General features: G+C 44.5%; 1 protein-coding gene and 1 pseudogene across 5 annotated transcripts in view; one reads left to right on the top strand and one right to left on the bottom strand.

Annotated features, from left to right (window-relative positions):
* DOCK4 (dedicator of cytokinesis 4) overlaps window positions 1–25,165 on the bottom strand; it is a 521,894-nt gene that overhangs the window by 310,846 nt on the left and 185,883 nt on the right. The gene's annotated exons all lie outside the window — the stretch shown is intronic.
* On the top strand, window positions 11,076–19,004 carry LOC127491809 (myb-related protein B pseudogene; annotated as a pseudogene).

Here is a 25,165-nt window from a genome sequence, read left to right as displayed (position 1 = left end):
AATGACAAGTTAAGGCAACTCTCAGGAACTGTAAGGGCCAAATCAGGGAAGCAGGATAAAAATGAATGTTACCGACTCAGCATTTATCAATTATAAATGAACTTTTAAAACCCTTCCTCAGGGTTTTTAGAGGGTACCAAGTTCCCCTGGGGATCATGGCCTCTGTTTGTGTTCTCTTCCAATTTTATAACCTAATGAAGCAGTTGCTTCCCAGGCCTTACTTCTCATTGTAAATTTCAGCTAACTATTGATACCAGATGTTGACTACAATAATTGAAATCTGGGTTGTCTTTATTTGCATAGAGCAGCACTATGTAAAATAAACCTTTGAAAACTACCCTCCCATCCTCTTATTTTTTGGTATGAAAATTAAAATCTCTTGGCTTGGCTAGGGTTAAAATTTTTATAAATATTTATCCTTTCCCCTGTATTATGAAACTTGCCAAACAAATTAGATAAGTTTTCCAAAACATCTTCAAAACAGACAACAGGTCTGGTGTTGGGGCCAAACAGTCACTTATTTCACAATATGTTAATTAGGAACATTTATTGCCCTTCTTTTGTTCAAATGACAATTTTGCATTTGCTTTTATTTTTTCTGACCATCAATGGAGGTGACTCAATCTGCCCATGAACTAGATATGCCAATGAGAATGCCCTTGAGATTGATGTACAAAGTGAGTACCCTTAACATGCCAGCCAATGCAAGATGAAATGCAAATGTTCAGATAGTAAGATTAGGAAAAAAAATTTAAACAACTCAAAAAATGTTACTTTCCAGAAGATAATCTCAAACTTCCAAAAATACACTCACTATACAAATTTTTTTTTGACAGGCAGAGTTAGACAGTGAGAGAGAGAGACAGAGAGAAAGGTCTTCATTCTGTTGGTTCACCCCCCAAATGGCCACTACAGCCTGCACACTGCGCCAATCTGAAGCCAGGAGCCAGGTGCTTCCTCCTGGTCTCCCATGCGACTGCAGGGCCCAAGGACTTGGGCCATCCTCCACTGCACTCCCGGGCCACAGCAGAGAGCTGGACTGGAAGAGAAGCAACGGGGACAGAATCCGGCGCCCCAACCGGGACTAGAACCTGGGGTACCGGCACTGCAGGCGGAGGATTAACCTATTGAGCCGTGGCGCCAGCCACTATACAAAAATTAAATTGAAGGTAGGAAGTGTTCTTACATTGGTGTGTGTAGGAATTTGCAGATAATCCCCATTAACAAACAAACCAACAATCAAAGAATTAGGAACTCAAATTCCCAAGTACAACTAGAAAAAGGTACATGTATATGAAAAGAATGTGTATGAATTTTTCTCCTAATATAATGACTATAAATAAAAGTATCTTGTATTACAGCCTCTAGTAATAGCCATATGTTAGTTATAGCTTACAAAGCATTGTCAGTTCATGGAAACATTCACTATCAATAATAAATATAGGTTAATGTAGTGTATGTAATGTAATGTATTTATTTACTTGTGTATTTGAAAGGAAGAGTGACAGAGAGAAATCTTCCATCCACTGTTTCATTCCTCAAAGGGCCACAAGAACCAGGTCTGGACAAGGCTGAAGTGGCAATGGGTCTCTCACATTGGTGGCAGGACTCAAGCACTTGACCCACCATCTGCTGCTTCCCAGGCACATTTGCAGGGAGCTGGATGAGAAGTGGCATAGCCAGGGCTTGAACTTGCATGCTGTTATAGGATACTAGCATCGCAATTAGTAGGTTAACCCACTGTACCACAATGCCCACCCTGTTGTAATAGCTTCTTAAAGTTAAAAAGCAATCTCTATAAATGAATAACTTAGTTATTTCTAAACATAAGTGAATGGAAAAAAGCACTAAACATGGGGCATCAAGTCTCCAAAATGTCTTTAAAAATTCTGTATTTATCATCTTCTTGTAAAATATAAAATAGATAAATATCATACCATCTTTCCTAATGCCAAGTGAAATTTTAGTAAAAAATTAAGATAATTCTTGACTATTTTAAAATCAGAGTTTCATGACTTCTTTAATAAACTAAATATTTTCTCATTTTTAACCTTTTCAATGAATCTAAAACAGGGAACTTGCCTACTACAAAAGGCAAGTTTTAAAAAATTCTGCATTTTGCAGTGAGTTCTTCTTAAGAACATGGACACTAAGAAAGTCGGTTTATTCATTTGTTCACCTAAAAGTTAAATGTGCAACTACATCATACTACACCAGGAAATTCCAATTGACAACTGAAAATGCAGAGATAAAAATACCAACTATTATAGGGAATCCCTTTCCTTCCTTGTGTTTGAAGCTGTGTAGCAGAAACATGCAAGTATAGTGTTTTTTTTTTTTTATTTGACAGGTAGAGTTATAGACAACGAGAGAGAAAAAAATCCAGTCTCATTACTATTCCCTGGCTGTGGTGGGTCCTTTTATCCATTCAAACAACACAACCATCTCAGTCCAACTCCTGATAGCCTTAATTTAGTCTGCAGCATTCTGGCCTTCTGGAAAACAAGCTTCTGAATTTATATTTCTGTTTGGAAAAATGGATAAACGTCAATAACTCTTTGAAGATAAGTTATTGGCTAAATGGACACATCTTCAGTACCTCAAAGCTGAGAGCATGTATGGTAAGATCATATGACAAAGAAAATAGGTTGAAATGGATTCTACTTTACATACCCCAGAGTTACTTGTATCCCATAAGTAGAAAAATAAAAAACATAAAGAAACTTGGGCTGGTGATGTGGCATGGTAGGCTAAGCATCCATCATTGGTACCAGCATCCCATATGGGCACTGGTTCATGTCCTGGCTGCTCCTCTTCCAATCTAGTTCTCTGCTATGGCTTGGGAAAGCAGTGTTAAATGACCCAAGTGCTTGGGACCCTGCACCCATATGGAAGGCCCAGAAGAAGCTCTTGGTTCCTGGCTTCGGATCGGCCCAGCTATGGTTGTTGCCACCACTTGGGGAATGAACCAGTAGATGGAAGATCTTTTTCTCTCTCTCTCCCTCTCTTTGTCTGTAACTCTACCTTTCAAATTTGTTCTTAGTGTGCTGTACATTGAGATTTAATACTATAACTAGTACTCAAACAGTATTTTTCACTTTATGTTTCTGTGTGGGAGCAAACTGTTGAAATCTTTACTTAATGTATGCTAAACTGATCTTCTGTATATAAAGAGAATCGAAAATGAATCATGATGTGAATTGAAGGGGAGACGGAGTGGGAAAGGGGAGGGTTGCGGGTGGGAGGGATGTTATGGGGGGGAAGCCATTGTAATCCATAAGCTGTACTTTGGAAATTTATATTCATTAAATAAAAGTTAAAAAAATTGTAAAAAAAAATAAATAAAATCTTTTATAAAATGTAAAGAAACATAGTGAGTCAAGAGCCAATGCTTACAACTGGTGTCCCATATCAGAGTGCTGGTTTGTCCCAGCTGCTCCACTCCTGATCCAGTCTCCTGCTAATGTGCCAGGGAAGGCAGCAGCACCCTGCCCCCCAAAATGGAAGCACAGGATGGAGTTTCTGGCTCCTAGTTTTGACCTGGCCCAGCCCTGGCTTTTGCAGCCATTTAGGGTGTGAACCAGCAGATGGCAGATCTCTCCCTATTTCTCTGTCATTCTGCCTTTCAAATAAATAAATAAATATTTCAAAGGGGAAAAAAAGAAGCTAGGTAATGAAGGGATTCAAATCAACATGATATGGCAAGACTGCTACAAATCACAATGGCCTTTCATGCCCCTTTTAAATCTTATGACCATCGGATCCCTGGTGAACCATGAGCTAATCCTGACTTTCACTTGGGATGTCTTACACTAACTCCTTAAATGTTCTCTATCATTATTCCAGTATTTCTACTTTGTTCTCCAATTCATCTCTCCTCCAGGGAAATGGAAAAGTTGGAAGAACAACATCATCTCTGGAGATCAAATCCTTAAGACTTTGGCCCTATACAGAAATATAGTTTAAAAGAGTTAGAACTGCTTCTCCCCTCCCTTCCACACTGTCATTCACACTCTCCATCAGCAGGAAAGTGTCAGGGTGCAGGGCATCTTGGACTGGTACTGGTCCACATGAGACTCTACAACTGGATGCTTGCATATTATCACTTGTATTTTTCATTCCCAGTGACTTGTTACGCCTCCCACTGAAGCAGCAGCACTGTTTCAAGAGGACAGCAGAACAAAGGAGACAATGCTCAGTGTTTTACTTCCCAAACAGGTTTGCTTATTTTCCAACCATTAGGAAAGCCTAAGGCTTTCATTATTAGCAAGAGCCTGGCTTTGCTGGCAGACATGTTTTCAAAATTCCTAAAGCTTCTTTTAAATATCAGAAACCAGACTCTGGAGAATAGCTTTGCTGTAAACCCAAGGGTTTCCTCACAGGAAGGAGAAAAAGCTCTTTTAGTTTAGAAAAGAAGAGAAGGGGAAGAAGAAGAATGAAAGAGGTAAGTCAGAGAGGGGCACACAAACACACACATGGGATCTGCTTGCTCTTCTACTGGGGTCAAGACCCAGGAGTAGGGGAAGAGGTTGAGTACAGATTTCCAGATGGGTTTGGAAATTTCAAGGAAAAGCGACCCGTGTTCACTGGTCTGTGGTATTCCGGAGGTCCTGCCACAGTAACAGCAGCCAAAGCGGAGTAGAAATGGCAGCCTCAGCCGGTGCCGCGGCTCACTAGGCTAATCCTCCGCCTAGCAGCGCTGGCACACCGGGTTCTAGTCCCGGTCGGCGCACCGGATTCTGTCCTGGTTGCCCCTCTTCCAGGCCAGCTCTCTGCTGTGGCCTGGGAGGGCAGTGGAGGATGGCCCAAGTGGATGGGCCCTGCACCCCATGAGAGACCAGGAGAAGCACCTGGCTCCTGCCTTTGTATCAGCACAGTGCGCTGGCCACAGTGTGCCGGCCGCGGTGGCCATTGGAGGGTGAACCAACAGCAAAGGAAGACCTTTCTCTCTGTCTCTCTCTCTCTCTCACTGTCCACTCTGCCTATGAAAAAAATAAAATAAAATAAAATAAAGAAATGGCAGCCTCATATAGTTAATAAGTTGCATTTAGGTTCCCCTCAATCCCTAATAAAAGACAGTCTCTCCTACTTGACAGAGCAGAAGACAGTAGCTGAGAACATAGAATCATAGTCTTGCCAGATCTGCAGAGGTTCCGGGGTCAATAGCCTAGAACCCAGGTTGGATAGAGACAGCACCTGAGTTTTGGAGGTCCAATAATACATCTGGAACAAAGGTGGAGGTCAACTGAGATAGGAGAAGGCTCATTGCCATGGCTAACTCATGTTTGGAGACAAATCCCAGAGAACATGCAGAGAGCAACAGCCGATGCCCAAAGCCAATACACTATTTCTATTCTAAATCAGTCCTTTAACCTGAGGCACAAAAAAGAATTAAGAAATACCCACCAGTGACTATCAAGTGCTTCAGCACACAGATTTCAGCAAATCTATGTTGTCTGTTCAGAAATTCACTTAGTGGTTCTTGCCTGTGTTCTATATAGCAAGGTGAATCTCAAAGATACAGATTTATGTGTACTATGGATATGAGTATGTGTCGACCATATATACACGAGACTAGGTACTTATTCTCTAAGGGCCTACACCCAGGTGAAGAACAAGGGCAGACATTTACAAATGATAAGTAAAAATCAGCACCTGTTTAGCTTTTGACTAGACTAAAAAAGACAGAAGTAATACATGAATTTCATACACAGCTCTCACACATATGCATTATGCACAAAGTCCCTAAGCTACTTGCAATGCAGAGAAAATCCACCAGGCAAGTTAGACTGATCTACTCGGTGGGTCTGACTGCCAGCGTAAGCATTTTATATCACCCACAAAGGAGCCAGTCATTTCCATAAATTCTTCCATGACTACTCTATAAGCTATTTCCCCCTCATCTTTCAAAAGCTTCCTTAAAGTCTGTCTTTTAATTTACTTAATACATGGGGAGTTCTAACCTAATATTTCCTTAAAAGATTTCCAAGCCATTCCCACGTGTCGAACACAGACTAGAAACAAAAAATGAGTAAATACTGTAATCATGGCCATCCCGGGGAGCCCACCTTCCAGATTCCCAGTTAAAATAAGTCACTAGGGGCAGGCATTGTGGCATAGACAGTAAAGTTGCCACCTGAAACACCAGCATCCCACATGGGTGCTGATTCAAGACCTGGCTACTCTGCTTCTGATCCAATTTACTGCTAATGTTCCTGAGAAAGCACTGGAGGATGGCCCACACGCTGAGGCACCTGCATCTACATGGGAGACCTGGAAGAAGGTCCTGGCTTCTGGCTTCGGCTGGGCCCAGCCCTGGCCATTATGGCTATCTGGGGATGAACCAGCAGAAGGGAGATCTCTCTCTCTCTCTTTCTGTATCTCCACCTCTCTCTCTGTAACTCTATCAAAATAAATAAATAAAAATCTCTAATAAGTCACTAGACACCCACCACTCACACAGGTCAGAGCAGAAAAAGATCCGACACCATTTTAAGGGCATATTAAATGTTTCTTTTATTAAAATAAATACTTTAATATTAATGTTTCTAATTCATGTAAATATTTTTTTTGACAGGCAGAGTGGACAGTGAGAGAGAGAGACAGAGAGAAAGGTCTTCCTTTTTGCCGTTGGTTCACCCTCCAATGGCCGCCGCGGCCAGCGCACCACGCTGATCTGATGGCAGGAGCCAGGTACTTATCCTGGTCTCCCATGGGGTGCAGGGCCCAAGAACTTGGGCCATCCTCCACTGCACTCCCGGGCCACAGCAGAGAGCTGGCCTGGAAGAGGGACAACTGGGACAGAATCTGGCACCCCGACCGGGACTAGAACCCGGTGTGCCGGCACCGCAAGGTGGAGGATTAGCCTAGTGAGCTGTGGTGCCGGCCGTAATTCATGTAAATATTTTAAGCCAGTAAAGAGCAGTAGCCTTTAGCAGGGTCACATTTGAGCTCGTTTGAGGCGGCTTCAAAAAAATTCATGGATTATACGCATCATCTTTTAACTCCATTTTCCATGGACTCTGAAGCTGTTCTGTGCCATGACAGTGGGGGAAATGCTGTGAACAGAAAACTTTGCCATCCCCTCTTCACCAGCATCTCCTCTGTCCCTAGCCACATTCCCCACGATTTGCAATGGTATCAGCTTAGCACATTAGAACCACTGACTCATTAAATGCTTATGAAACATCTGCCATGGAATGCACATTATTCTATGTACTGACCCAGCAGTATCTACAATCTCTCACTTTCACTCCTCACAGCGACTATCTGTGAGTTGGCATTATTATACGTATTCTTTTAAAGATTTATTTATTTTATTTGAAAGTCAGAGTTACACAGAGAGAGAAGAGGCAGAGGGAGAGAGAGAGAGGTCTTCCATCTGCTGGTTCACTCCCTAAATGGCTGCGCTGATCTGAAGCCAGGAGCCAGGAGCTTCTTCCAGGTCTCCCAGGTGGGTGCAGGGGACCAAGGACTTGGGCCATCTTCTACTGCTTTCCCAGGCCACAGCAGAGAGCTGGACTGGAAGTGGAGCAGCCGGGTCTTGAATCGGCACCCATATGGGATGCCGGCGCTTCAGGCCAGGGCATTAACCCGCTGCACCACGGCACTGGCCCCTATTATATGTATTCTATAGATGAGGAAACTGGGCCCAAGCAAGTGAAGCCATTTGCCTGACATCAGCTTGAAAGTGACACCACACAGGAGGGTTCAACCCTGAGACTTCTGATAGACGACCCAACTTAATCACTGTTACTTAAGAAGGGAACAGACACTAGAGAGATGAGGAAGACAATGATGCAGGCTTCTGCAGAGGTAGGTTCAAATGACATTCCTGCTACTGATGCACAATTTGTTACCTACAAGTAAAATCACGGTAATAGCAGTCCATGCCTTATAGGTGCTGTTGGAAGAGAACGAGCTCCCTCGAGGGCACGGGGACGATCGGCACACAGATTGGCACCCTTGGGAGGCAATTAAATGTGAGCTGTCAATGTACCATTTCTACAATCCTTCCTAAAAGCACCTGGTAAGGAGTTAACAACAAGAAATCCTTCCTTAATGAAATGCTTCTTCTCTCAACTTCCAACCTCTGTGATTTATTGGTCATAATTCCTACCAAGCACCTGAAGCTAAAGGCCTGCAAATTGCCCCAGAAATTCAAGTTCAGCTGCTACCACAGAGAGGACCTTTCTAAGTAGCCTCTTGGCAGGTTTTCCAGAGCCAGTCCATGAAGCAGAGGTAAGGATGTGTTGGACATAGCACTGAAGCTGTGGAGTGTCTTGGTGCTGAGTTCATGCAGAAAGCTTCGACAAAGGCCTCTGTTTCCCCTTAAGACTCAATGTTCTGTCATTCAGGTTAGAAACAGCATCCAAGGAAACCAGGCTGGCTCATGGGCAAAGTCGCTCTGTCCTTCATGAAGACACATCATTGACTTCTCATGGGGTAAAGCTTATGGAAGAAAGTTCAATGTCAGATGACATCATATGCCTTCTAGATCAGAGTTCTTAGCTTATTATGCACTCTACTATTCTTTAAATAAGTAATAGTGAAGGAGTTCTGTTCCTTTGTTTTTTTGACCTTTCTCCTTGGAATGTAACCAGCAGAATACTAATGAAAGGGACATTCTGTGCTCCACCTCCTACATGGCAGTAGCATATTACTTGTGCAGCATTATTTCTGCAAGCTGAAAATCCTCAAAGAACACCCTCTACTTATCAATTTTGTGATATGTCTGGGAGGAATTAACAAAAATAATTCTCAAAGACAGACTTACTCTTTAATCTGTATCCTAGCTCTTTTCATGTCATTAAAAGACTAAAACTTTGATAATTAATGTTGCAAACTGTCAACCAGGAGACTAAATGATACTAGTCCAGAAAACTGTCTCTTTTTCTTGATTTATCAGTCATAAATGCTGGTCAATAGGTTTCCTTCCCAAACTACTTTGTTTACAGCTTTCAGTGGCAAGGCAATGTGTATCATGCACATGTGAGTTGTTTTTCATTTTGACTACTTTCATTCACACTACTTAGGTATGTGTCTTTGAAGAGACACAGTCAAGGCTGCGGTGCTTTAAATTTCCTAATACAATCACTCTATAAAAGTAATCAGTTTGCCCTAAAAGCTTAATGATTGCATAATTCAAGTGTCACAAGGGATCTTCCAATGCCTGCTGGCTATAAATAATTATATTTTTAGGCAAGACATTTTCCCTTGCACTCCAAATTATAGTACATTTAGTATACTCCATGTCTTATTTAATACCTCTAGCAAACTGAAATCCTAAACTCCTTTTCCACTCAACATGAAATTTCAATCCATAATCTCTTCAACTGTCAGCCTGCCATCTCAGGAAATGGCGGCTGCATCCTTCTGATTGCTCAGAACAAAACCCTATGAGTCAGCTGTGCCTCCTTTCTCTTACTTGCATTAACCAACCATCAACAAATCTTGTCTTCTCCTTGTTCGATACCTCCAGAGTCTGGTGACTTCCTACACTTGACCAATGCCAACCTGGTCAAACCATCATCATGGTTGACCTAGATTATGGGCATCATTCCTAAAGCTATTGTTATTGCAACTTCAGAAAACTTGACTTTCAGTTAGCTTCTTCACATAAAAGTGAATGATTCTTCTAAAATTTAAAAAGATACTGACATACCTCTGCGCAAAATAACACAAGATCTTCCTCTATTGTATATGGATAAGCATTGGTTATTTTCATATTGGAGGCTCTTATGAAAAATACTGCTAATAAATTCTTAGTCATTTAAGGTGTGTAATCAGCAAAATGATACATAACTTTTCCTAACTAAATGCTTTACCTTTTAAATCATAACCTACACAACTCTTTGAAAAGGACAGCTCCTTCCTCATTACCATGCTATTACATACACACAAAATAACCAAATTTCCAAGTTGAGAAACTTGGTTTGCATAACACAGCTGGTCATTGAGAAAGCACTAATCAACAGAAATTTTGAAGACCAACCTAAAGTATTTAGTGGCACTGATGATAGCACAGATGTCTTCCAAATGCTGACATAAGCTAAGTCCTCAATGTTCCTTCAGCACCTATCATGCGTTGGGACTGTGCTGGGAGCTAGAGTCCAGCAATGGATTTTTTCAAAAGCTACTGTATCTACCCTATCCTCATTGAGTTTCCCAAGCTCTCACTGAGCTTCCAATTAAGCTCCATTCCTGTGAGACTACCACAAGCTCACAGATACCTTGGATGAGGACAAACATAGAAACAGACCTGACTTTTGCTTTATACAGTAGATAGTATGCTGGGCATTTGAGCTTTGCTAGCAGTGAGAACGATGAGATTTTTTGCCCTCCTATTCTTAGTTCACAGTACTTAGTTATCAGTCTAGGCAAGGAGAAGATAACATACTCCACCAGCACAATAAAACTTTTTCAGTCACCTTAATGCTGCCTCCTATCTCAGCACTTCCAATTCCTCCTCCATTCAGGGGTCCATGCCAACAATGATGTACCCCAAACTGAGTCAATCATATGTCTCCATAAAAATGCTTTCAATGACTCCTCATGACTGTAAGATGAAGTTCTCATCTCCAGTGGCCTAACACAGGTGGTGGCTTTGTTTCGGGCCAGCTCCCTAATCATCCTTTATTTTCCATCAACCACACGAGAATCTTATAGCTACTCTTTCTCATGATGCTTTCTTAACTTTTAGTTGGCCTAGGTGATCTTTCTGTAGGAACACCTTTTCACCCCATTCACTGCCTAGTTAATTTCATATTCAAAAGAGAATGTTACTTCCACAGTAAACCTCCCCTGCCTACTTATTTTTTTTTAAGATTTATTTTATTTATTTGAAAGTCAGAGTTATAGAGAGAGGTAGAGACAGAGAGAGAGGTCTTCCATCTGCTGGTTCACTCCCCAGATGGCCACAGCTTCTTCCGGGTCTCCCACACAGGTGCAGGGGCCCAAGGACTTGGGCTATTTTCTACTGCTATCCCAGGCCACAGCAGAGAGCTGGATCAGAAGAGGAGCAGCCAGGATTCAAACGATCGCTTCAGGCCAGGGCTTTAACCTGCTGTGCCACAATGCCTGCTCCCTCCCCTGCCTACTTCTATACAGGAATCTATATATTCTCCAAACCCAAAGCTCAGGTAAGTGCTACTTCTTGATACACCCATGAAAACCACACAAGCCCTCTCATTGTGCTCACCTTTTTGCTTTAATTATTTATTTTATTAAAGATTTATTTTTTTGAAAGGTAGAGTTGCAGAGAGGCAGAGGCAGAGACAGAGAGGTCTTCCATCCACTAAATTACTTCCCAAATAGCCACAACAGCCAGAATTGAACCAATCTGAAGCCATGAGCCTGAAGCTTCTTATGGGTCTCGGATGTGGGTACAGGCCCAAAGACCTGGGCCATCTTCCACCTCTTTCCCGGGCACATTAGCAGAGAGCTGGATTGGAAGTGGAGCATCCGGGACTTGAACCGCTGCCCATATGGGATGCCAACACTGTAGGAGACAGCTTTACCTGCTAAGCAATAGCGCTGGCCCCACCTCTGTGCTTGTATAAGCATCAGATTGCCTTACCAAACTAGTTATCAGAACTTTGTCAAACACATGGCACATTATCTAACATGAGAAGGTACTTAGTAAGGGCTCCATCACCACCTCTATACCTGTCCCCTAGAACAAAGGTCAGCAAACAATACCCCTCAACTAGCTCCAGCCCACTACCTGTTTTTGTAAGCCTGTGCCTCTGAACCACAAATGTTTCTCATGTTTGGAAATGTTTAGGCAAAACTCAAAACAGTAATATTTGTGACATATGAAAATTACATGAAATTCAAGTTATATTGTCAAATAGTTTCATTGAAATGGAACTATGTTTATTTATTCATGTACTGTCGGTATCTGCTTTTGCACTATAATGGCAGAATTGAGTACAGCAGTTGCCGCAAAGACTATTTGTCCTTCCAAAGTCTAAAATTCTATCCAGCATTTACAGAAAAATTTCCTATCCACGTTCTAGAACTTCAGCTCCCTTGCTTATTACCATCCTTGTCACCTTCATTCCAAAACACTGAACTTATATTAGAAATGCAACAAAAGGTCAAGTTAAACAGGGTCAAAACAACTCAAAGTGGCTGGGGATGGGAGGTCGGTCTTGAAGGAGACAGAAAAATTGCTCAGGATGCAGTTCTAACACAGAAGCAGTGCAGCCAGCTAAGGTCATCATCATCAGCTTAGACGAACTCATTTGCTCTTCACTGGCACTTTAGAATATGGGGCAACTACTGAAAATGATAATAATATAATTCAACCTCACAAATATGTTGGAGAAAATTGACATTCTCATAGAATTCTATAGTTCTGAACCTCTAAATACTAACAGGAATTTTGTGTTATAGGTAAGCTACTATCCTTTACTCATGTCTTTATGGATTCTAACTTCAATGAGCTTAAATGAAGAATCATTTGCATTAAGTCGGGAAGCAAACAATCAAAACAGAGTCACCTCATTTGGCTTCTGTCATTATGGCGAAAGCTTTACTCAATGTATTTAAAATAAGCAGATGGGGCTGATGTTGTGGCATAGTGGGTGAAGCTTCAGCCTATGGTGCTGGCATCCCATGTGGGCATTGGTTCGAGTCCTGGCTGCTCTACTTCCGATCCAGCTCTCTGCTATTGCCAGGGAAAGCAGTGAAAGATGGCCCAAGTCCTTGGGAACCTGCACCCGCGTTGGAGACCCAGGGGAGTTTCCTGGCTCCTGACTTCAGATCAGTGCAGCTCTGGCCGTTGCAGCTATCAGGGGAGTTAACCAGCAGAGGAAGACCCCCCCCCCCCCCCGCCTCTCCCTTTCAAATAAAATAAATAAATCTTTGGAATAAAATAAAATAAAATAAGCAGAACACATGTGTGCTAAGAAGCTGAGCTGTGCCCCAAATATTTGATAATAAGGAGCCATAAATGTACAAGGCTCAGGAAGGCAGGGGAAAAAAAATAGGACTTTGTCCCTCTTTCCCTTCAACATTCATTTTTAAAAAATGATTTATTTCATTTTAACGATAGCGTGACAGGAGAAGAAGAGACAGAGAAAGAGATCTTCCATCTGCTGGTTCACTTCGCAAATGGCTGCCATGTCCAGGGCTGGGATAGAACAAAGCCAGCAGCCTAGAACTCCATCATGGTCTCCCACAAGGTTGGCAAGGGCCCAAATGCTTGAGCCATCTTCTGCTGCTTTCCCAGGTGCTTTAGTAGGGAGCTGGATCAGAAATGGAGTTACTAGGACTAGAACCAGCACTTATATGGGATGCTGGCATTGCAGAAAATGGCTTAACCTGTTGCATCACAATGCTGGCCCCTCAACGATCATTTCTAAAGCACTAGTCTGAGTACCAGGCACAGATGCTAAGATAAAGTGACTAAATCATAGACCTTTCTCCAATCTTGCAGCCTAGAGAAGGAGAAGAGACATGAAACTACATGGTTGGAGAAGGACAGGACTCAACATGAGGCCAGAACAGTATGCAGAAGAAGCAGTAGTGACAAATCTGGGAGAGGAATGACAAAGCTTCCATGACACAGATGACACCTGTTGAGTGTGTTTTTTTTTTTTTTTAAGATTTTATTTATTTATTTGAGAGGTATACAGACACTGAGAGGGAGAAACAGAGAGAAAGGTCTTCCTTCTGTTGGTTCACACCCCCCCACCCCCACCCAGATGGCTGCAGCGGCTGTAGCTGTGCAGATCCCAAGCCAGGAGTCAGGTGCCTCTTCCCGGTCTCCCATGTGGGTGCAGGGGCCCAAGCACTTGGACCATCTTCTACTGCTTTCCCAGGCCACAGCAGAGAGCTGGATTGGAGAAGGATCAGCTGGGACTAGAACCGGCACCCATATGGGATGCCGGAGCCGCAGGCAGAGGATTAACCTCCTGTGCCACGGCACTGGCCCCACCTGTTGAGTTTTAAATGAGGACTAGGATTGCCAGAGAGAAGGGAAAGAAAGAGGGAGCCGTCAGTAGATGAGCATCACCAGAGCATAAAGCACAGATCCCAGGAGGGTGAGAAGGTGCAGGAACTGGTGAACTGACTATTTTTAAATTAACTTGAAGAAGGCCCAAAGGACTATGTCAAAGTCCATATCCACTGAGGGCTGAGATCCTAATAGGTCACAGCATGTGTTCCTGTATCTTCTTAGAACTTTTTGAAAATGTACTCCTTTTCCAAAAGTGAAGCATTTCATTGGGAGAGTGGAAGCCACAGCCTGCATCCATAGGACGAATGGTGGGCTGGTGCTGTAGAGTAATAGGCTAAACCTCCACCTGCGGCACCACTGTGTCCCAGCTGCTCCTCTTCCCTTCTTCGCATCTGGCTCCTTGCTGTGGCCTGAGAAAGCAGCAGAGGATAGCTCAAGTGCTTGGGCTCCTGCACATGCGTGGGGGATCCAAAGGAAGCTCCTGGCTCCTGGCTTCAGATCAGCCCTGCTCGAACCTTTGTGGCCATTTGAAGAGTGAACCAGCAGATGGAAGACATTTATTTCTGTCTCTTCCTCTTTCTGTCTGTAACTCTACCTCTCAAATAAATATATAAATAAATAAGGGCTGGCACTGTGGCACAGTGAGTAAATATGCCGTCTGCAGTGCCAGCATCCCATTTGGGTGCCGATTTGAGTCCCGGCTGCTCCACTTCCGATCCTCCTCTCAGCTATAGCCTGGAAAAGCAGTAGAAGATGGCACAAGTCCTTGGGCCCTGAGCCAGCATGTGAGACCTGGAAGAGGCTCCTGGCTCCTGGCTTTGGATCAGCCCAGCTCCGGCAAAAGCGGCTGTTTGGGGAGTGAACCAGAGGATGGAAGACTCCCTCTCTGCCTCTGCCTTTCTGTAACTCTGCCTTTCAAATAAATACATAAATTTTTATAAATAAATAAAATCTTTTTTTAAAAGGATCAACTGATGCTTCCTTGGAAATTGCTACCCCACCATTGTAAACACAGAACTACATCATCTTGCATGCTTGGTCTTAGCAGTAAAGGTCACAAGTACAAGTGATTGGATGAAATGTTATTTTGTGATGATGCTTTAAACAGATCTAGCTAGAAGAAATCACCCCATAGCTAAAATCAAGTGGGAGAAACTGAAACCCAGAAAAAAGGATCCAGATCAACTGAATGAACACCTTGGATCATTGTCCACACAGCAAAACAGCTGTGCTCCATTCTCTGGCACAGTCAGTCACACTGACTCCCCCACACACTCTAATTGTCCCCCGGGGTTCCTTTCACCCATTGGGCTGGCATCCATTTCACACCAAATCAAACTGCAGCTCAATCCTGCTCATGTGGTTGTGATCGTCTTCTTTTTTAGATGTCTCTGTATCTGTTTAAACATGGTACTGCTGGGGCTAGTATTTTCCTATTAATTATCTGAAATGTAAATCAGCTACCTAGCAGGGCTAGTCCTACCATATTATGTTGCAAGCCAGGTGCATTCTGAGTTTTCTCTCTTTTCTCTTTGTGCATCGGCTGCCCTTGAAGAACCTGTCATCACTGGGTTTCTGGCACCGAGTTCTGAGATGTGCTTGCTCGTTTCCTTGGTCCTGTGCCACATCGTTTTGAATGTTCAGGTACAGAAAGGTTAAACAGCTGCTCCCAGGGAACATCACCCTTTCAAACACAACTGCTGTGTGGACACACATCTACCCATGTCCCACATCCAGTCCATGTAATTCACCTGGCAACCACCAGAGAAAGAAGAGCACTTTAACTTCTCATATTATGTAGCATGGAATCATTTCTTGCCTATGAAGCTGTTTTATAAAAATGAAAACCTTAAGCATCCTCAAAGGATAAAAGTAATAGGGAAAATAACCCCTATTAAGGCAGTGTTCATGTTCAGCCTAGCACCAACAATTGTGTTTGCAAAATCTTTTGCAAACTCAAATTCATATTAGATGAGTACTATTATTAACCACTGAATTTCTCTGATAATTTGAATGACAGAACTTGTCACTTTGGTTGGATAATTTAAAATGTCAGCCTGCAGTCACTCCTGAACCTACAAGGAAATTCATTAGTTCCAACAGACAGCTGTGTTAATGGAGATGGTAATTGCACTCACTCAGTGGTTTGCTTTTGTTGACAGAAGATTCTAAAATGAACTGATCTGATTCCCACACAATCCTTGGAAGTGTGAGAGTCAACTACTGATGTATCACAGAAAGAAATTATTTGTGAGAAATATGACTGATATGAAACAGTATGAAGATTATTTTTCTAAACATTTATGAAAATTAGTTATAATATTTCAAAAAGGAATTAAATGTCTAGATCATTGCAAATGTAACTTTCTGGTTCAGAAGGACTTGAAAAATTTCCTTTCTTAATATAAGCAAAACAGTTAAGTAAGTAAACCATTACATCTGCCAAGGAGACTAGTAGTTTAAGGACTCTGGTACTAGCATATCACATCTCTAATTCAAATGCTAGCTTCAGATACGTGTTGACCAGTATAGAGGGCCAGGATCATGGTTTTGCAGAAAGCAAATAAGATGTCCTTTGAAGAGTAAACAAGCATTTGGGCGTGTAACAGCAGGCTTTACAGAAACCTGTTTTCTAAGGAGAACACATATTTAGAAGGCTGGGAAGGGATTTCATGTTGGATTTGAACAGTTAAGCTGGAAGTCTTTTTTTTTTTAATTTTTAAAATTTATATAAAGGGAACAAATTTCATATTAACAGTTTTAAGAGCATGATACTGGATGCTGCAGACTGCTGCCTGGGGGCCTAGAGTGGCTTAAGCAGTCCCTGTCCTGACCCTGTCCTGGCCCCCGTTCTGGTCTCAGCCAGCTGGGGCCGGGGAGGCGGGAGGAGGATCTCAGTGGACGAATGGACAGGATCTGGATGAGCTGCAATGCCAGGACACGGATTCAGACATGCTGGAGTAGAGGGACAACAAGTGCAAGGTCAAATGGACTCACGAGGAGGATGAGCAGCTGAGGGCCCTGGTGAGGCAGTTCAGACAGCAAGACCACAAGTTCCTGGCCAGCCACTTTCCTAACCACACTGACCAGAAATGCCAGTACCGGTGGCTGAGAGCTTGGAATCCTGATCTTGTCAAGGGGCCCTGGATCAAAGAGGAGGACCAGAAGGTTATCGAGCTTGTCAGAAAGCATAGCATGAAGCAGTGGACTCGGATCCCCAAGCACCTGAAGGGCCAGCTGGGGAAGCAGTGCCGTGAGCGCTGGCACAACCACCTCAACCCTGAGGTGAAGAAGTCCTGCTGGTCTGGGAAGACCGCATCATCTTCAAGGCCCACAAGGTGCTGGGCAGCCGCTGGGCTGAGATCGCCAAAATGCTGCCCGGGAGGGATGGACAACGCTGTTTAGGCTCACTAGAACTCCACCATCAAAAGGAAAGTGGACACGAGAGGCTTCCTGAGTGAGTCCAAAGACTGCAAACCTGTGTGTTTGCTGCTGGAGCTCGAGAACAAGGACAGCCACCAGGGTGCCCAGGCTGCAGAAGGCCAGGGCGGTCTTGTGACCGGCTGGTCCCCCGGCACCCCCTGCCATGAAGGCGGAGGAAGGCAGCAAGGAGCAGGCGGCCACTGCCCCTTCTGCCGAGCTGGAGCTCATCCCTGTGCAGCCGGACAGTGTGCACACTCCAGAGCCCTTGCAGTAATTCTCCAAGTGCCAGGACCAGCAGGGCTCCCCACTGGAGACCAGCCTGCCCTACAAGCGGGTGGTGGAGGCTGCCAACCTCCTCATCTCTGCCATGGGCTCCAGCTTCTTGGAGGCCCTGGACTTGATCGAGTCGGACCCTGATGCTTGGTGCCACCTGAGGAAATCTGACCTCCCCGAGGAGCAATCCACAGAGGGCAACGTCAACAGTAGCCCAGTGCAGCCTCAGGCACCACCCCAGCAGCAGGCACTGACACCCTCCCAGCCAGCCAGCAGGCCTGGTGCCCCAGGTGACCGAGTATCTCCTGGACGGCCACGGCATCTCGCGCCTGAGCTGCGGTAGCTGGCGTGAGCTGACCCCCATCTCCCCAGCACAGACATCAGGGGCTCCGGCGCTGGCACTCCGCACTCGGTGCTCAAGTGGCTGAAGAAGTAGCGAGTGGCCCCGTCCCCCCATCACGGAGAGCAGTGCCAGTCTGTCCTTCTGGACTGCAATAGCCTCACACCCGAGACCACGCCTGTCTAAACGCTGCATTTCTCGCCCTCCCAGTTTCTAAACTTCTGGAACAAACAGGATACCCTGGAGCTCGAGAGCCCCTCACTGACGTCCACCCCAGTGTGCAGCCAAAAGGTGGCGGTGACCACGCCCCTGCTCCGGGATAAGACGCCGCTGCGCCATAGGCATGCCGCGTTTGTGATCACAGATCAGAAGTACTCCTTGGACAACACTCCCTGCACGCCCAACCCGTTCAAGGACGCCCTGGCGAAGCACGGACCCCTGAAGCCCTTGCCTCAGACCCCGCAGCTGGAGGAGGACCTGAAGGAGGTGCTGTGCTCCGAGGCTGGCATCCAGCTCGTTGCTGAGGATGACCAGAGGCCCGAGAAGCAGAAGAGGAAGCCTGGGCTGCAGCGGAGCCCCATCAAGAAAGTGCGGAAGTCTTAGGCTCTTGACATTGTGGACGAGGACATGAAGCTGGTGATGTCCACAATGCCCAAGGGTCTGGCTATGCCGATCACCATCCCCTCTGGCTCTGCCAGCCACATCCTGTCTGGAATCAAAGAGGACAACAGCCTGCTATACCAGGGCTTCCTCCAGGCCAAGCCCGAGAAGGCGGGGCCAGCCCCAAAGCCCTGAGGCCACTTTGTGGTGCCCGATCCACGGTGGCCTGTGGGAGCACCAGGGACCACTTGTTCATGCAGGAGAAAGCCTGGCAGCTTCTGGGCCGCCTGAAACCCAGTCATAAGTCTCGGATCCTCATACCGTCCTGAGGGCCTGGGGGCCGTGAGCTGCTCTGCTGTTTACAGGAGTTGGGGGCGCAGGGGTGCAAATGTGAGAGTCACCCTCAGGTGCTGCCAGCCCCTTCCCAGACTGCTCAGGTCGGGGCAGAAGGGCCACACACTGGGCAGGTGCAGCTGCGGGTGGCTCCTGTTACTAACAGAACAAAGTCCTATTCTGGGGCCTGTCCCCTCCCCAGTGGCACATGGAGCCCTGGTCTGGCCTGGCCTCATCTCAGACCCCTGCTTAGGGCATAGAATGTGGCCAGGGCTGCCTCTTTCCTAGTTCAGCCCCTGCTGTTTCATTTCCTTGAAAGAATAAACTAGTTTGTTTCAAAAAAAAAAAAAAAAAAGCATGATACTTCCCACACGACACTCCCTCCTCCTTCCATTCATATTTTTCTTTTAATTTTTACAATGACATATTTTCAATTTACTTTATAATCACAAGTTTAACCCTCCACCAAATAAAGAATTCAACAAGTATGTCAAGTAGTACAACTAGCAAAACCAGTGTTCCTCAAGAGTAGAGAAGGACTATAAACAATAATGAAATCTCACAATGTCAATTTCACTCATATATGTTACTTTTTTCTTTTTTTGTACTCTGTATATTTAGTTACCACAAAGCCCGGAAAATATATAATATCTGTCTTTTGGAGACTGGCTTATTTCACACAATAGTCTCTATTGTACCCATTTTGTCATGAAAGACAGGAGTCTGAAATCTGAACCACACATAGAATTACACAAAGCAAACCACTGTCCAAAGCCAACTGGATAGCACACACTTAGCAGTGTTAACACTGCCTCAGTAAATAAATGCAGCTAAAAAATGAGCTGGCATTTTCCAAGTGTTTCTAAATCACACTGAAAGCACAAAATTTGTGAGATGAGAACAAGGCGGCTGTGGTGGAGCACACTGTTGGTGCAGCAGGCTTTTCAGCCTCTAAAACCAATATATGCACTCCCTGCAGCATGGGGGCAAAGGCCCCACAGATATTACACCCTCTCCAGTCAGGCAACAAGCGAAGTCTCAGCAGACTACTCCCTCGAACTTCAGCCAGAACTGACAAGACAGAGTTTCAATTTAGGTCGAGACTTTGTGCTTTAGGACACACAAAAGTCCAGGGCCATGTAGATAGAACCTGCTATGAAAAGAAGCTTTCACAGAGTGACAAATCTTCAGAATACCCTGAAGATGTCCTGGGTCAAACGATCGCTCCAGCAAGTCAGCACCTTGGATTTCCCAGGTTGAGGGGGATTCCCATAATCTACGGGAAACACAGGAGAAAGGATGAAATGCAGGACAAGGGGCAGAGATTTGTAAGGCAAAAGTCACATATAGTCTCTTGTAACTTGCAGCTCATCATGGTAAACCTATGCCCACCTGTCCCATTCACTGTGTCATCAAACCAGAAAACAGCAGAAACATTATGTAGGAGCACTATAAAACCATGGCCGTTACTTACTAACAGGTAGGCCAAAGAATCAGAGACAGCAGCAAACAAGAAAAAAGCAGGAAGGGATGACACTGCACGCTACTATGCTAGAAGAGGGGCTGGCTCAGGTCTCCAGCCCACAAGGGTGGCCTGCAGTCTAATTCACTGCCGACCCAGCAAGACATGCTTCCTGCAGTTGTTCAACTCTTTCCTGTCTGCTGGGCTTTGTAGAAGCGAAGCGCCGTTCTCTCACCTATTTATGCAGATGCTATGGGGTTTATTTGTTGACTCAGGAAATCTTAACCCCACTCCCCTACTCTACACAGTTCTTTCTGCCCTCCTTCCTTCCCCTCCTCCTCTATCCTTTCTCTTGAGTTTTGCAGTGTTAAAGATTATCCCATCTTCCTACAAACATCTCAGAAAGAAAACCAAGCCTAGCTTTTGTAATTTTTCATTACACTGCATCCTACTCTTTTTTTTTTTTTAAATTACTTATTTATTTGAGAGGCAGAGCAACAAAGAGAGAGAAAGCAATCTTCCATCTGCTGGTACAGACATTAGCCAGGGTTGGGCCAGGCTAAGGTAAGGAACCTGCAGCTCCATCTGGGTCTTTCATGTGCACGGCAGGGACTCAGGCACTTAAGCCATCACCTGCTGCCTGCCAGGCTACACATGAGCAGGAAGCTGGATTGGAAGCAGATGAGCCAGACTTGAACCAGACACTCTGATATGGGTAGCAAGCATTCCAACCAGCTGCTTAACACTAGGCCACAATACCCGGCTCAGTCCCACCTTTAATCAAGCTGGAGCCTCTTTCTCACTCTCTACCACAAACTCCCTTTTCCTCTCTCTTGAGCTTATTAATTCATACACTGATTTCTTTTCAAAGAGAATTCGCGATGTGTATTTCATCACTTCAGCCCTCTTCAAATTAATCTCATTGCTGCAGGATGATTGCTTGCTTCACTCCAGAACATTCTTAAAACTATTAGATTAACCCCTGAAAAATACAGATTTATAAGGGAAATGCTGACAACTGGAATTAAAGTGAGGTGAACATGTCATTAAAATGTCTTCTGACAAAATACTAAAAGATATGCACACGCTATATTACAAAGTCAAATCAACCAAATCAAATGATATTGCTTCTGAGAGAGTCAAACCAAAATGCATGTATACCAAAAAAGCAAGCAGTGGGTTTGTATGACAAGGCTGGCCATTATCTCCATAGGAACAAGCTAGGAAACACAAGTACAAATGCAGAATCCAGTCTCCAGCACAAAATTCACTAGAATTTCTAATCTTGTCATAAGACCTTTAAGTAGGTCATAGCAAGCTCAGAAAATTTTGACAGCAAGAAAAGTGTGATGGGTGACAATGTGTACATCATCTTGGAGAAAAGTCAGTATTTTGTTATTCTGTCCAAACCACAGCTGCTTCAAAATTATGAAATGTTTAAGAAGAGAGTGCATACAAAATATCTACACTAACAGAGAAACTAAAAAACGTCCTTTATGATTTTCAACTAAAATATTTGACAACTAATTAGGCTTATTGTGCTGCTCATGTCAAGCAGGAAATCCTAAGCAAATGATTATAAACTCCAAATATCAGAATCCCAAAACAAATAAACTGATCAGATTCTTATTTTATTTGTTTAAACTCCAGAATACTTTTCAAAAATTTTATTTATTTGATTGAGAGACAAGAGAGAGAGAGACAGGCAAACCCTGGTTTACTCCCTGAATGCCCACAATGGCTGGGGCTAGACTGGACTGCAGCCTGGAGCTGGGAACTCAATCCAGGTCTTCCACATGGGTGACAAGAAGCCAAATACTTGAGCCATTGCTGCTTCTCAGGATTTGTACTAGCAAGAAGCTGGAATCAAGAGCTGTAGCTAGATAACCCAACTACTGTGACGGATGGTAGAGGCCCTGATTAAACTGTGTGTCTCTCTCTCTTTTTTTTTTTTTTTTTTGACAGGCAGAGTGGACAGTGAGAGAGAGAGAGACAGAGAGAAAGGTCTTCCTTTTCTGTTGGTTCACCCTCCAATGGCCGCTGCGGCCAGCGCTCTGCGGCCAGCACACTACGCTGATCGGAAGCCAGGAGCCAGGTGCTTCTCCTGGTCTCCCATGGGGTGCAGGGCCCAAGCACTTGGGCCATCCTCCTCTGCACTCTCGGGCCAAAGCAGAGAGCTGGCCTGGAAGAGGAGCAACCAGGACAGAATCCGGTGCCCCGACTGGGACTAGAACCCGGGGTGCTGGCGCCGCAAGGTGGAGGATTAGCCAATTGAGCTGCGGCGCCAGCCCTGATTAAACTGTTTTAAAAAATCTTTTGTATATCACTATACTATCCATGCTGTCCTTGGCTTCTACTCCTGGGCATTTGCTTTTTGTTTCAAAGGGGCCTTTTGGTGATGCTTGTTGTAAGGAAACAAAGGATCTGTCTTATTTTGGACTCCTTCCTTTCCAATATTGTGTTGCATGCAGGTTACTGTGTGTTCTGTGAATATCATATAAAACAGCAAGTGAGGCTGAAAGGCAGTCAAGATTTTACATTTCCAGCCATCCCACTGTAATCCTGTATTAGTTAATTTTATCTCCTTATTTCCTGCCAAAGCCCCACATTTGCCTACAGAGGGGGTATATGAGGGGTCCATGCTGTGGCAGAGTAGGTTAAAGCCAGCAACCCATAGGGGTGCCAGTTTGAGTCCCAGCTGCTCCATTTCTGATCCAGCTTCCTGCTAATGTGCCTGGGAATGCAGCGGAGGATGTCCCAAGTCCTTGGGCACCTGCACCTATGTAGGAGACCTGGATAAAGCTCCTGCCTTTTGGTTTCAGATAAGCTTAGCTCCAGCCATTGAGGCCATTTGGGAAGCAAACTAGTGTATGCAAGACTTCTCTTGTCTCTACCTCTCTCTGTAACTCTTTCAAAGAAATATAATAAATCTTTAAAAAAAAAAAAAGAGGGAGGACGTGACATGAAAAGAAGCAGTGAAAATAAATATACTAGTTTTATTCATAGCCTCAAAGATGCTAATATGAGATGCTAATAGGGGAAATGTGGGTGAGGGGCATATGAGAACTCTTAGTATTACTACCACTCAATTTTTCTTTTGTAGAATTCAAACTGTGCTGAAATGTTTTTTAAAAAATTACTGCTCAAGTATCAGTTGGATAATTTCATCTAATATATATTTCACTTTCAGCAAGAAGAAAGCATTCAAATCTCTAAGGAAAAAGAAAAACCTTGTTTTAAAACATTCCCAAAGGAAAGGGTGTGGGGAGCAACTGGGAGCAACTCGGGCTAGACTAAGTTACTGGAATTAAGACTTATTCTATGCATCTGCTCTCCCACAATATGGCGCTGAGAAGGGAAACAGCTTCTACACAGCTGCCTCCAGTTCAACCAATAAACAGCAGGAGCTGCTCCTGATTGGAGGAGGGCAGCGTACTCGGCGTGTGGGTAGCAGAGTTGGGATTGGCGGAAGAGGACTAGAAGGGAGGAGAGAGACAGCATGCACCAGGAACATCTAAGGGGAACATCTACCTGAAGGAACACCTGTGCAGCCCCCGAGAGAGCCGGCCGGCGGTGTGCCGCTCCCCTGCGGAAGTGGGGAAGGTGGCAGGGGGAACCGCCCTTCCACGGAGGTGGAAGGGTCGGTAGCCAACCCGGGAAGAACCAGCAGCAAACCCGGGGAGGGCCGAGCAGACGAAAGAACAGCGCAGGGTCCTGTGTCGTTCCTCCATGAAGAGGGGGAGCAACAAAAGGGGAAAGGAGGTACCAAATCACTCAATTTGGCTAAAAAATGCAAATAAAATGAAACTCAAAAATCACATCTGACTTAAATCACTAAAGGCATGCATTTATTTTAGCAGCAATAAATCTGAGCAAGCAAACAATCCTGTAAGAGATAAGGTATATTTTAATTGTTTCCTGATTTTCATATTACACATGGAAAGCTCAATGTAAAGCACATAATCCCAAATTAAGTATAATATGCAGAAAGATACAACATAATTCAGAAAGAGGAAAACTCTCTTCACTATTCCAATTAGAAAAAATGGGCTGGGCCGGCGCTGCGGCTCACTGGGCTAATCCTCTGCCTTGCGGCGCCGGCACACCGGGTTCTAGTCCTGGTCGGGGCGCCGGATTCTGTCCGAGTTGCCCCTCTTCCAGGCCAGCTCTCTGCTGTGGCCCGGGAGTGCAGTGGAGGATGGCCCAAGTGCTTGGGCCCTGCACCCCATGGGAGACCAGGAGAAGTACCTGGCTCCTGCCATCGGATCAGCACGGTGTGCCGGCCGCAGCACGCCGGCCGCGGCGGCCATTGGAGGGTGAACCAACGGCAAAGGAAGACCTTTCTCTGTCTCTCTCTCTCTCACTGTCCACTCTGCCTGTCAAAAAATTTTAAAAAAAAAGAAAAAATGGGCTAATGATTGCAAATATTAAAATGATAATTTCTCATTATTATCTGTTAAGTTTGAAGAAGAGAACAACAATACAGCATAAAACTTCAGACTTATCAGTGGATTTCTGAACACTCCCACACCACTTGACAACAGAATACAACCAAGTAAAAGTGCCCTCCAGAGAGGACATATACCCGGATGGTACACATGACATCCCGCTAACGAATTCAGTAATGTTGTCAAGCATGCCTTGCATTTCTGTAGAATCTATTTGCAATGATTTCTCACCTTCATTTAAACCTCAAATCTTACCCTCTTTTAGGCTGTACCACTGTTTTCCTGGCACAATCAGTTAAGACTAGGCTTATTGTTTCTGA

Source organism: Oryctolagus cuniculus, chromosome 3 (assembly GCF_051225735.1).
Source record: "Oryctolagus cuniculus isolate XC-2025 breed Fujian yellow rabbit chromosome 3, ASM5122573v1, whole genome shotgun sequence".
Taxonomy (NCBI): domain Eukaryota; kingdom Metazoa; phylum Chordata; class Mammalia; order Lagomorpha; family Leporidae; genus Oryctolagus; species Oryctolagus cuniculus.
This window is presented reverse-complemented; position numbering and strand designations above follow the sequence as displayed.